The sequence below is a fragment of the Salmo salar genome, chromosome ssa22 (assembly GCF_905237065.1).
Source record: "Salmo salar chromosome ssa22, Ssal_v3.1, whole genome shotgun sequence".
In the NCBI taxonomy this organism is placed as follows: Eukaryota; Metazoa; Chordata; class Actinopteri; order Salmoniformes; family Salmonidae; genus Salmo; species Salmo salar.
In genome coordinates this window covers 23004833-23015231 of record NC_059463.1, presented here as the reverse complement: position 1 = coordinate 23015231, position 10399 = coordinate 23004833, and positions in this window count along the sequence as shown.

Here is a 10399-nt window from a genome sequence, read left to right as displayed (position 1 = left end):
GAGCAAAAATATATGCTTAAAAAGGGGATTGGGGACATAGTGGTATAGTTCCAGGAATGACTCTGCACTTTATCATCCCAATTCGGACTCATTTAAATCCTCCTTATGAATAGATTTATATGACAAATATCTGTAGCTCATAAACAGACTCACAAAGAATAACCTTAAGTGATCCTCTTCTTTGGCATTTAGATTTTCTAATGTAATACTAAGTAGGGGAAAAACATACAGTTATGACTAACTAGTGTTCCCTGAAAGAGGGAAACAAGGTACAACACAGCTATGGGGGAGTTTGCGTGCTAGCGCCCTCTACTGCCTCACCAGAAGCCCCGCCCTCCACAGGTGATAAACTTGAGGCACTGATTCATTCCTTCAATTCAGTACCTCTCTTCACCGAGCCCAGAACTGGGCGGCACTGAGCCGAACAGGTGTTGTACCTCGTTTTCCTCCTTCAGGGAGCCGTAGTTATAGTAATATCGGTACGTTCCCTTTCAGTAGGTCAACTCAGTACAATAGCTATGGGGACATGAAATCAAGCCCTAAGCCGACCCCAGTGGACACCAAATGAAATGGCCCATGGCAGACCACCCAGGGTTCCAACCCAACAGGTTGGTACCGGTATTGCGCAATAAGCGCGCTGCCTAATGACCCTCTTCTGCCTCAGTCGTAAGCACACTGTGGGCTACACTAGGGTCAGTGAAATCCAAGCAATAAAACCTCACAAGTGTGGTGATGCCTAACTCGGCGCAGCACAAATAACTCCAACAGGCAACCCTCTACACAACAAGATGCCGCCAGACCCCTGGTGGAGTGGGCGCATACACCATTAGGTAATCCCTGCCTTTTGCTGTCATATGCCAGAGAAAATAGCCTCCACAATCCAGTGGGCGAGACGCTGCTTAGCCGGATTAACAAAACAGACAACAAGTTGGTCACACAAACAGACACCCCAAAAGCATCTTAAGGCTAAATTCTGTAGTCAATGAACAGCATTCTTACATAGGTTTTCCTCTTGTCTAGATGGGATAGGGCAGTGTGCATTGTGATGGTGATTGCATTGTCTGTGGACCTATTGGGGCGGTAAGCAAATTTAAGTGTGTCTAGGGTGACAAGTAGGGTGGATCCTTGACTAGTCTCTCAAAGCACTTCATGATGACAGCAGTGAGTGCTACGGGGCGATAGTCATTTAGCTCAGTTACCTTGGCTATCTTGGGAACAGGATCAATGGTGGCCATCTTGAAGCATGTGGGAACAGCAGACTGGGACAGGGATTGATTGAATATGTCCGTAAACACACCAGCCAGCTGGTCTGCGCAAACTCTGAGGACGCGGCTAGGGATGCTGTCTGGGCCGGCAGCCTTGCGAAGGTTAACACGTTTAAATGTTTTACTCACATCGGCCACAGAGAAGGAGATCCCACATTCTTTGGTAGCGGTTCATGTCAGTGGCACCGTATTTTCCTCAAAGCGCACAAAGAAGTTGTTTAATTTGTCTGGAAGCAAGACGTCAATGTCCGCTATGGGGCTGGTTTTCTTTTTGTAATCCGTGATTATCTGTAGACCCTGCCACATACGTCTCATGTTTGAGCTGTTGAATTTCAACTCTATACTGACACTTTGCTTGTTTGATTGCCTTACGGAGGGAATAACTACACTGTTTGTATTCGGCAATATTCTCAGTTGCCTTGCCATGATTAAATGCGGTGGTACATGCTTTCAGTTTTGCACGAATGCTGCCATCAATCCACGGTTTCTGGTTAGGGAAGGTTTTAATAGTCACAGTGGGTATAACATCTCCTATACACTTCCTTATAAACTCGCTCACCGAGTCAGTGTATACATCAATGTTGTTATCTGAGGCTACCCGGAACATATCCCAGTCCACGTGATCGAAGCAATCTTGAAGCGTTGAATCCGATTGGTCAGACCAGTGTTGGATAGACCTAAGCATGGGCGCTTCCTGTTTTAGTTTCTGACTATAGGAGGGGAGCCTCAAACACCAAGTTAGGCATACCTTAATTTAAAATAGGCCATCATCACTGTCAATTGTGAATGATAATTCTTCACGTTTTACCAGCTAAATGTCCAAACTGCATGCCAATCATTTGATCTCAATCAGTTGTATGTGAATATGCATTTAGATCTTGAATTACTGTTTCATGAGAGAATTAAAGCAGATGGTGTTTACAAACTATTAGCCTTTCTTGTATGCATATTTTGTTTAAAACAAATCATATATCCTGCCTAGTGGCGTGTGCTGTTGAGTTTTGGCTGTATTCATCTTTTTTTGTTGGACTATTCAGATTCAAAACGATTGAGGATGTTGTCGTGTTTCGGACTTCTTTAATGTGATGACAAGTTATTTTATCAAATCGATTACCTCTGAACTGCCGACCGCCGCTGAAGACTCTGGGCTGCAGGCCGCCGCTGAAGACTCTGGGCTGCAGACCGTCGCTGAAGACTCGGGGCTGCAGACCGTCGCTGAAGACTCCGGACTGGAGAGCGTCTCTGTAGGTTCCGGACTGAGGACCTTCGCTGCAGGCTCCGTGCCATAGATCATCACTACTGGTTCTGCGCCATGGATCATCACTGGAGGCTCCGGGCCATGGATTATCACTGGAGGCTTCGTGCCATGGATCATCCCTACAGGCTCTGGGCCATGGATCATCACTGGAGGCTTCGTGCCATGGATCATCCCTACAGGCTCCGGGCCATGGATCATCACTGGAGGCTTCGTGCCATGGATCATCCCTACAGACTCCGGGCCATGGATCATCAAATCAAATCAAATCAAATGTATTTATATAGCCCTTCGTACATCAGCTGATATCTCAAAGTGCTGTACAGAAACCCAGCCTAAAACCCCAAACAGCAAGCAATGCATGTGAAAGAAGCACGGTGGCTAGGAAAAACTCCCTAGGAAAAACTCCCTAGAAAGGCCAAAAACCTAGGAAGAAACCTAGAGAGGAACCAGGCTATGAGGGGTGGCCAGTCCTCTTCTGGCTGTACAGGGTGGATATTATAACAGAACATGGTCAAGATGTTAAAATGTTCATAAATGACCAGCATGGTCAAATAATAATAATCATAGTAGTTGTCGAGGGTGCAACAAGCACGTCCGGTGAACAGGTCAGGGTTCCATAGCCGCAGGCAGAACAGTTGAAACTGGAGCAGCAGCACGGCCAGGTGGACTGGGGACAGCAAGGAGTCATCATACCAGGTAGTCCTGAGGCATGGTCCTAGGGCTCAGGTCCTCCGAGAGAAAGACAGAAAGAGAGAAAGAGAGAATTAGAGAGAGCAAATTTAAATTCACACAGGACACCGGATAAGACAAGAGAAATACTCCAGATGTAACAGACTGACCCTAGCCCCCCGACACATAAACTACTGCAGCATAAATACTGGAGGCTGAGACAGGAGGGATCAGAAGACACTGTGGCCCCATCCGATGATACCCCCGGACAGGGCCAAACAGGCAGGATATAACCCCACCCACTTTGCCAAAGCACAGCCCCCACACCACTAGCCCCCACACCACCATCATCACTGGAGGCTTCGTGCCATGGATTATCACTGGAGGCTTCGGACCATTGATCATCACTGGAGGCTTCCTACGGGGAGCTGGAACCGGTCTCACCAGACTGGGGAGACGCACAGGAGACTGGGTGCGCAGAGCAGGCACAGGGCACACTGGGCCGTGAAGGCGCACCGGAGGTCTGGAGCTCAGGGCTGGCACAACCCGTCCTGGCTCGATGTTGACTTTAGTCCGGCAAGGGCGGAGCGCTGGTACAGGACAAACTGGGCTGTGCTGGTGAATGAGGGGTACCGTGCGTAGAGCAGGCGCAGGATAACCTGGGCCGAAGAGACGCACTGGAGACCAGATACGTTGAGCCAGTGCACTTCTCCCTGGCTGCCGGTCTTCTCCCTGGCAACACAGTGCGTATCACCGCATACCACGGTGCTTGCTCGGTCACTCGCTCCCCACGGTAAGCACGGGGAGTTGGCTCAGGTCTTAAACCCGCCTTAGCCAATCTCCCCGTGTGCCCCCCCCAATTATTTTTTGACGCTGCCTCTCGGGCTTCCGTTGTTGCTTTCTTGCCTGTTCACCCCAGTATCGCCGTTCAGCTTTCGCTGCCTTGATCTCCCATTGCGGACGGCGATACTCCCCAGGCCTTGTCCAGGGTCCTGCCCCATCCAGGATCTCCTCCCAGGTCCAGTCATCCTGCCCGTGCTGCTTGGTCTTCTTGTGGTGGGTAGTTCTGTCAAGGGAGTCAAAATGAGTAGACCAAGGTGCAGCGTGGAATATGTTCATCTTGTCATTTAATGCAAAAAATTAACACTTTACAAATTAAACAGAAATGACAGCCGACAGTTCCGTCAGGTACTTACAACTAAACAGAAAACAACTACCCACAAACCCAAAGGAAAAACAGGCTGCCTAAGTATGGTTCCTAATCAGAGACAACGATAGACAGCTGCCTCTGGTTAGAAACCATACTCGGACCAACACAAAGAAATACAACACATAGAATGCCCACCCCACACCCTGACCTAACCACATAGAGAAACAAACCCTCTCTCTCAGGTCAGGGCGTGACACATGGCAAGAAATGATTATTGATGCCATTTGTTTTGGAGATGGTAAAGTCCACTGGGCTTTTAGGACCAGTGTGGTACACCTCAGTAATGTCTAGGGGTCAGTCTGCTCCTTTCTGTTCTCATAGGGGAGTTTACAACTATATTTGTTTTCTGCTCTGGCAGCCTTGTACGGTGCTGCACGTAATCTCACCCCCCACCGGCCTAGATGAGGCTCATCATGTGTCTGGGCTAGTATTCCCCCACTTTGTGTCTCGGGACCCCCCCACCAGCGGGTGGTGTTGGCATCCGAGGCACAAACAAAAAGGTCAGATCCTATGTACGAGTTGTCTGTGACCGCATTATGAGAATGGCTGTAACCTTTTAACCAAATCTCCTGGTGTTTATGCTTCAAAACACTCAGTGGCTGTTGAGGCCTGTCAGTCACCACAGCATCCGCGTGTGGCAACCTCTCAGTACCTGCGAACTGAAACGAGGATATCTGTCTGTGATATCGCAAAGTGTTTCACCAGTGGGAGTCATAGGGTCAGTTGCTGGACTGACGCCATCAGTCCCCCACAAAGCGGAAGATGTATCATCGGAAGCAGAGTACACTCTGCTCATCAACGTTTTTCTTGCTGAGACTGCCGAAGCGCTTGCGGAAGTGTCCGAAGGGCAAGAGAAGTTCCTCTCAACTATAGTATTGCACAACTTCAAGAAGGAGGGAAGTTGCTCATTCACAGAGACTGCTGGCTCGAAATCATGAAAATAATGGTCAATCAGGTTTTCTGATGGAATGTGTTGAGATATCGTAATATCTCCTTGGATCGGATTCTGCACCAAGGTTTCGAAACGTCTTTTTCCCAAGGGATGCTTTCAACAGATACCCCTCGTGATTGACTGTGTTGCAGCTAGCATTAGGGGAAGACAGTGTGGCTTGTAGTAAAACCACTACAGACTCCCTCAACACCAATTCTCTATGACCTCCAGGCATTGACCTGAAAATTACCTAAATACATCAGACTGAACAAGTTGTAGTCTACAAGGATACTTGGCTTTCTTCCCTTGACATGAACGCTTGTGTAAGCATAAACACACAGGTACAATGGAACATTCAATTAGGATTCATGCCAGGATCACTTAAGGGTCCGAGCAAAACCCCAGCCTGGGTAAAATTGAAACTTTACGCTTGGGCCTTTGATCCTACAGCTACCGTACTCACCAGTTTATCCCCAGAAATCCATAGGCCATCCCTTTAGACTGCCCAAAATCGAATGCCTTACAGCTGTAGACATATCATGTAGTTATCAACTTAGGATAGTGCCCTAAGCAACACACACTTTTGTTAATGCTTTTATTCATTTTCATTGACACTTAGGAAGTGATAGAGCCATAAACAACTTCCCCATACAACCATCAGTTAGTACAACAATGCTGCTCATTTGGGAGGAAAAGTAATTATATTTTTCATGAGTGTGTGTGCATTGTTAACATCTGCCTAAGTTACTGCCCAGATATTCCAGTCTGGATGAACAGACAACAGGTCCGGAATGGCTATCCCCATCCTAGACATCCCCTGGCCATTCCTGTAGTGCTTTGCAGCTTCCAGAAAACCTACCAAGGTAGACCACCAGAGGGGGACCGCAACAGCGATCACCAACTGGACATCCACTGCCCAGCCTTGGAGCGGCCTGCTTCATTTGCAGAAACCCTACCCAGGTCAACCACCAGAGGGGGACCACAACGATGGTCCACAACCAGGACAACCCATGGTCATTTTTATGTTGGTTTGCAACTTGCAGGATAATCGCAAGATCGAACCCAACAAAGGGGGACTGTCATGGCGTTACCCTGTTAGGTGAGGTTTATGACCCCCCCATAAATACCTTTCCCCCTTTTCTCTCCACTCTACAGAATGGACTCTTGGAAAGCCCTTTGTTAACATAGAGAGAGTATGGTAAGATCAACATGTTGGGAATGGAACAATATTTCTGTAATCCAACCAGTTGAAAGTATCTGTTGGTAGTTAAAGAATATGATGTCATATCAGTTGTTGTCTAGGGCATTATTACTGATCACAGAACAACATAAATTATATCTTGTAAGTCTACACATTCTAGTTATCAGATTCATATAGAATTGTTGTGCAATTTAAATGTTTAAATATTAAACTATTTGTGAAAAGATTAAATGTAATTTTAAGTTAACTCTCCTCACTCAGTGGCCATGCCAAAGTGAACAGACATTGGTTGAGAACTATGAAACACGCCCTTCTCTTCCCCACTACAAAAGGCCGTTGATGGAAGTCAGGACGGGTGTCCATATGTTTAAAAGGGCTCATTTCAACATGGAGGTGATGATCACCATACTGGAAGGATGAATTTCTACTAGACCAGCCAGAATTCAGTGCGAGCTGATTATGGCAAAATGGTATGAACTTTGTACTCTTATTCACTAAAGAAGAAGTGATACATCCTAGAAGTCGAGTTACCAGCTGCAGCTGTAAACGTACATGGCCTAGGAAAGGACAGACAATCCTATGAGAAGACAGGGTACTTCAATGTATCCGCTCTACAACACTACAACCAGAAAGATTCTGCAAAGCACAAGGGTGATCTCTGCTGGGCAAACCATCGAAGCGCAGCACAGTGTAAATAAATATCTTGCATTTTCCTTTTCCGAATGGGTGGTTATTAGAATGCATAAGATTCTGTATTTATGGTAGCATAGCTTCTCAAGGTCCAATAGAGACCCAATCAACCATTGTCCCTCAGTCTTCCCGCTCTTTCATTCAAACCCAACCCCCTTTCTTTGTGTAACCAGCCATCATATCGGTTTTGTCCGCTAGGGACTTTTTCTTTTATGACATGATTAGTAATCGATGTATGATCCATCATGTGTATATGTAATTCTGTGTGATTATTTAGGTATTTAGTAAATAAATAATTAAGCCAATTTATGTATTGCTGATTCAACTTCTTAGCCAGGGTTCGTGAAGAATTTTACAATGTTCAGATGAGACTGAATAAGGTGATGATTAATAATTGACTGCTATTGATGAAAATATAAATAGATCTTTAAGAGTTTATTCAGAAGACAGCAGCTCTATAAACACTCTTCCGTGGTGCCCCAGATTATTAACGAGTTAATTGTTGCATGGTTTAATTCAATCACGTAATCAAACGTTAGGTAATTGATTTGATAAAATAGCCTGTCATATAATTGAATCAGTCAGAGACACGACAATGTGTTTTTGGTGTAACATATCATAGGTCTACTATGCTACATATGCTATTACAGTGAGGGAAAAAAGTATTTGATCCCCTGCTGATTTTGTACGTTTGCCCACTAACAAAGAAATGATCAGTCTATAATTTTAATGGTAGGTTTATTTGAACAGTGAGAGACAGAATAACAACAACAAAAATCCTTAAAAACGCATTTCAAAAATGTTATAAATTGATTTGCATTTTAATGAGGGAAATAAGTATTTGACCCCCTCTCATTCAGAAAGATTTCTGGCTCCCAGGTGTCTTTTATACAGGTAACGAGCTGAGATAAGGAGCACACTCTTAAAGGGAGTGCTCCTAATCTAAGTTTGTTACCTGTATAAATCAGATTCCAAACTCTCCACCATGGCCAAGACCAAAGAGCTCTCCAAGGATGTCAGGAACAAGATTGTAGACCTACACAAGGCTGGAATGGGCTACAAGACCATCGCCAAGCAGCTTGGTGAGAAGGTGACAACAGTTGGTGCGATATTTCGCAAATGGAAGAAACACAAAAGAACTGTCAATCTCCCTCGGCCTGGGGCTCCATGCAAGCTCTCACCTCGTGGAGTTGCAATGATCATGAGAACGGTGAGGAATCAGCCCAGAACTACACGGGAGACTCTTGTCAATGATCTCAAGGCAGCTGGGACCATAGTCACCAAGAGAACAATTGGTAACACACTACGCCGTGAAGGACTGAAATCCTGCAGTGCCCGCAAGGTCCCCCTGCTCAAGAATACATATACATGCCCGTCTGAAGTTTGCCAATGAACATCTAAATGATTCAGAGGACAACTGGGTTAAAGTGTTGTGGTCAGATGAGACCAAAATGGAGCTCTTTGGCATCAACTGAACTTGCTGTGTTTGGAGGAGGAGGAATGCTGCCTATGACCCCAAGAACACCATTCCCACCGTCAAACATGGAGGTGGGAACATTATGCTTTGGGGGTGTTTTTCTGCTAAGGGGACAGGGCAACTTCACCTCATCAAAGGGATGATGGACGGGGCCATGTACCATCAAATCTTGGGTGAGAACCTCCTTCCCTCAGCCAGGGCATTGAAAATGGGTCGTGGATGGGTATTCCAGCATGACAATGACCCAAAACACACGGGCCAAGGCAACAAAGGAGTGGCTCAAAAAGAAGCACATTAAGGTCCTGGAGTGGCCTAGCCAGTCTCCAGACCTTAATCCCATAGAAAATCTGTGGAGGGAGCTGAAGGTTCGAGTTGCCAAATGTCAGCCTCGAAACCTTAATGACTTGGAGAAGATCTGCAAAGAGGAGTGGGACAAAATCCCTCCTGAGATATGTGCAAACCTGGTGGCCAACTACAAGAAACGTCTGACCTCTGTGATTGCCAACAAGGGTTTTGCCACCAAGTACTAAGTAATGTTTTGCAGAGGGGTCAAATACTTATTTCCATCATTAAAATGCCAATCATTTTCTAACGTTTTTTACATGTGTTTTTCTGGATTTTTTTTTTGTTATTCTGTCTCTCACTGTTCATAAAAACCTACCATTAAAATCATAGACTGATCATTTCTTTGTCAGTTGGCAAACATACAAAATCAGCAGGGGATCAAATACTTTTTTCCCTCACTGTATATTTGGTTATGTTATGTAAAACACTAATTAATCATTGTGTAATCTTGCCTCAGCTTGATCTAACTTTACTAAAAGAGTACGAAGAACGAGTGACTTTGACTTTTCTTTATTCATTCTTGCTCACAGTTTACACAAACTGTAGGAATGCATCATTTACATAATCCAACATTGCATACAAAATAGCACGATAAACCACTTAGAATAGATAACACATGGCAAACATAACACAAACACTTAAATAGATAATAAGCTACAGAACATTTCTTCTCTTTATGGGAAAACTATTGTGTAAAAAAATTATTTAAAAAAAGATGACTTTGAATACTTCTAAGAGCTACAACGAGTTCTTTAGCCTATCTACAGCTCCTGCCGACATAGTTAAGTTTAACTTTGTAATGAGTGCACTGCGGGGTGTTTTGGGAAATGGGGGTGACATCTTCGGCCGTTACCTTCAGATGCATCATTAAAACATGCTAAACCTATCACTATTGGAAAACAGCCCTGGTCCGTTCAATGTACATGTGTAACACTCTTACCAGACACACGGCATGTAACCTCCTGCCGCTGCTCCTCAGAAGCAAACCAAGGAAGTGAAAAGGGAAAAAGCTCAAAAGCTTTGTTGGACATAGTCACAACCGCAGGGTCTAATCCCGCATTAGACCACAATGTTACCTTAGAGTCGCCAAGGGCAACCTTCATACAGGAGGTTTGAACGAATAATGCGTGGAGATCTCCCAAACTTTTAGCTGAGGCCAAAGCCACGAACAGGGTGTTCTTGTAAGAGAGGATATTCAGATACACAGACTCCATCGGTTCAACAGGGGCCTCACACAGCATGTCCAAAGCCTAATCTTAAGTGGGCGCAATAGGTTTAGAAACCGGCTTGAGATGGTGCACACCTTTTGAAAATCGCACCACCAGGGGATGAGCCCCTGGAGTGGCACCATCA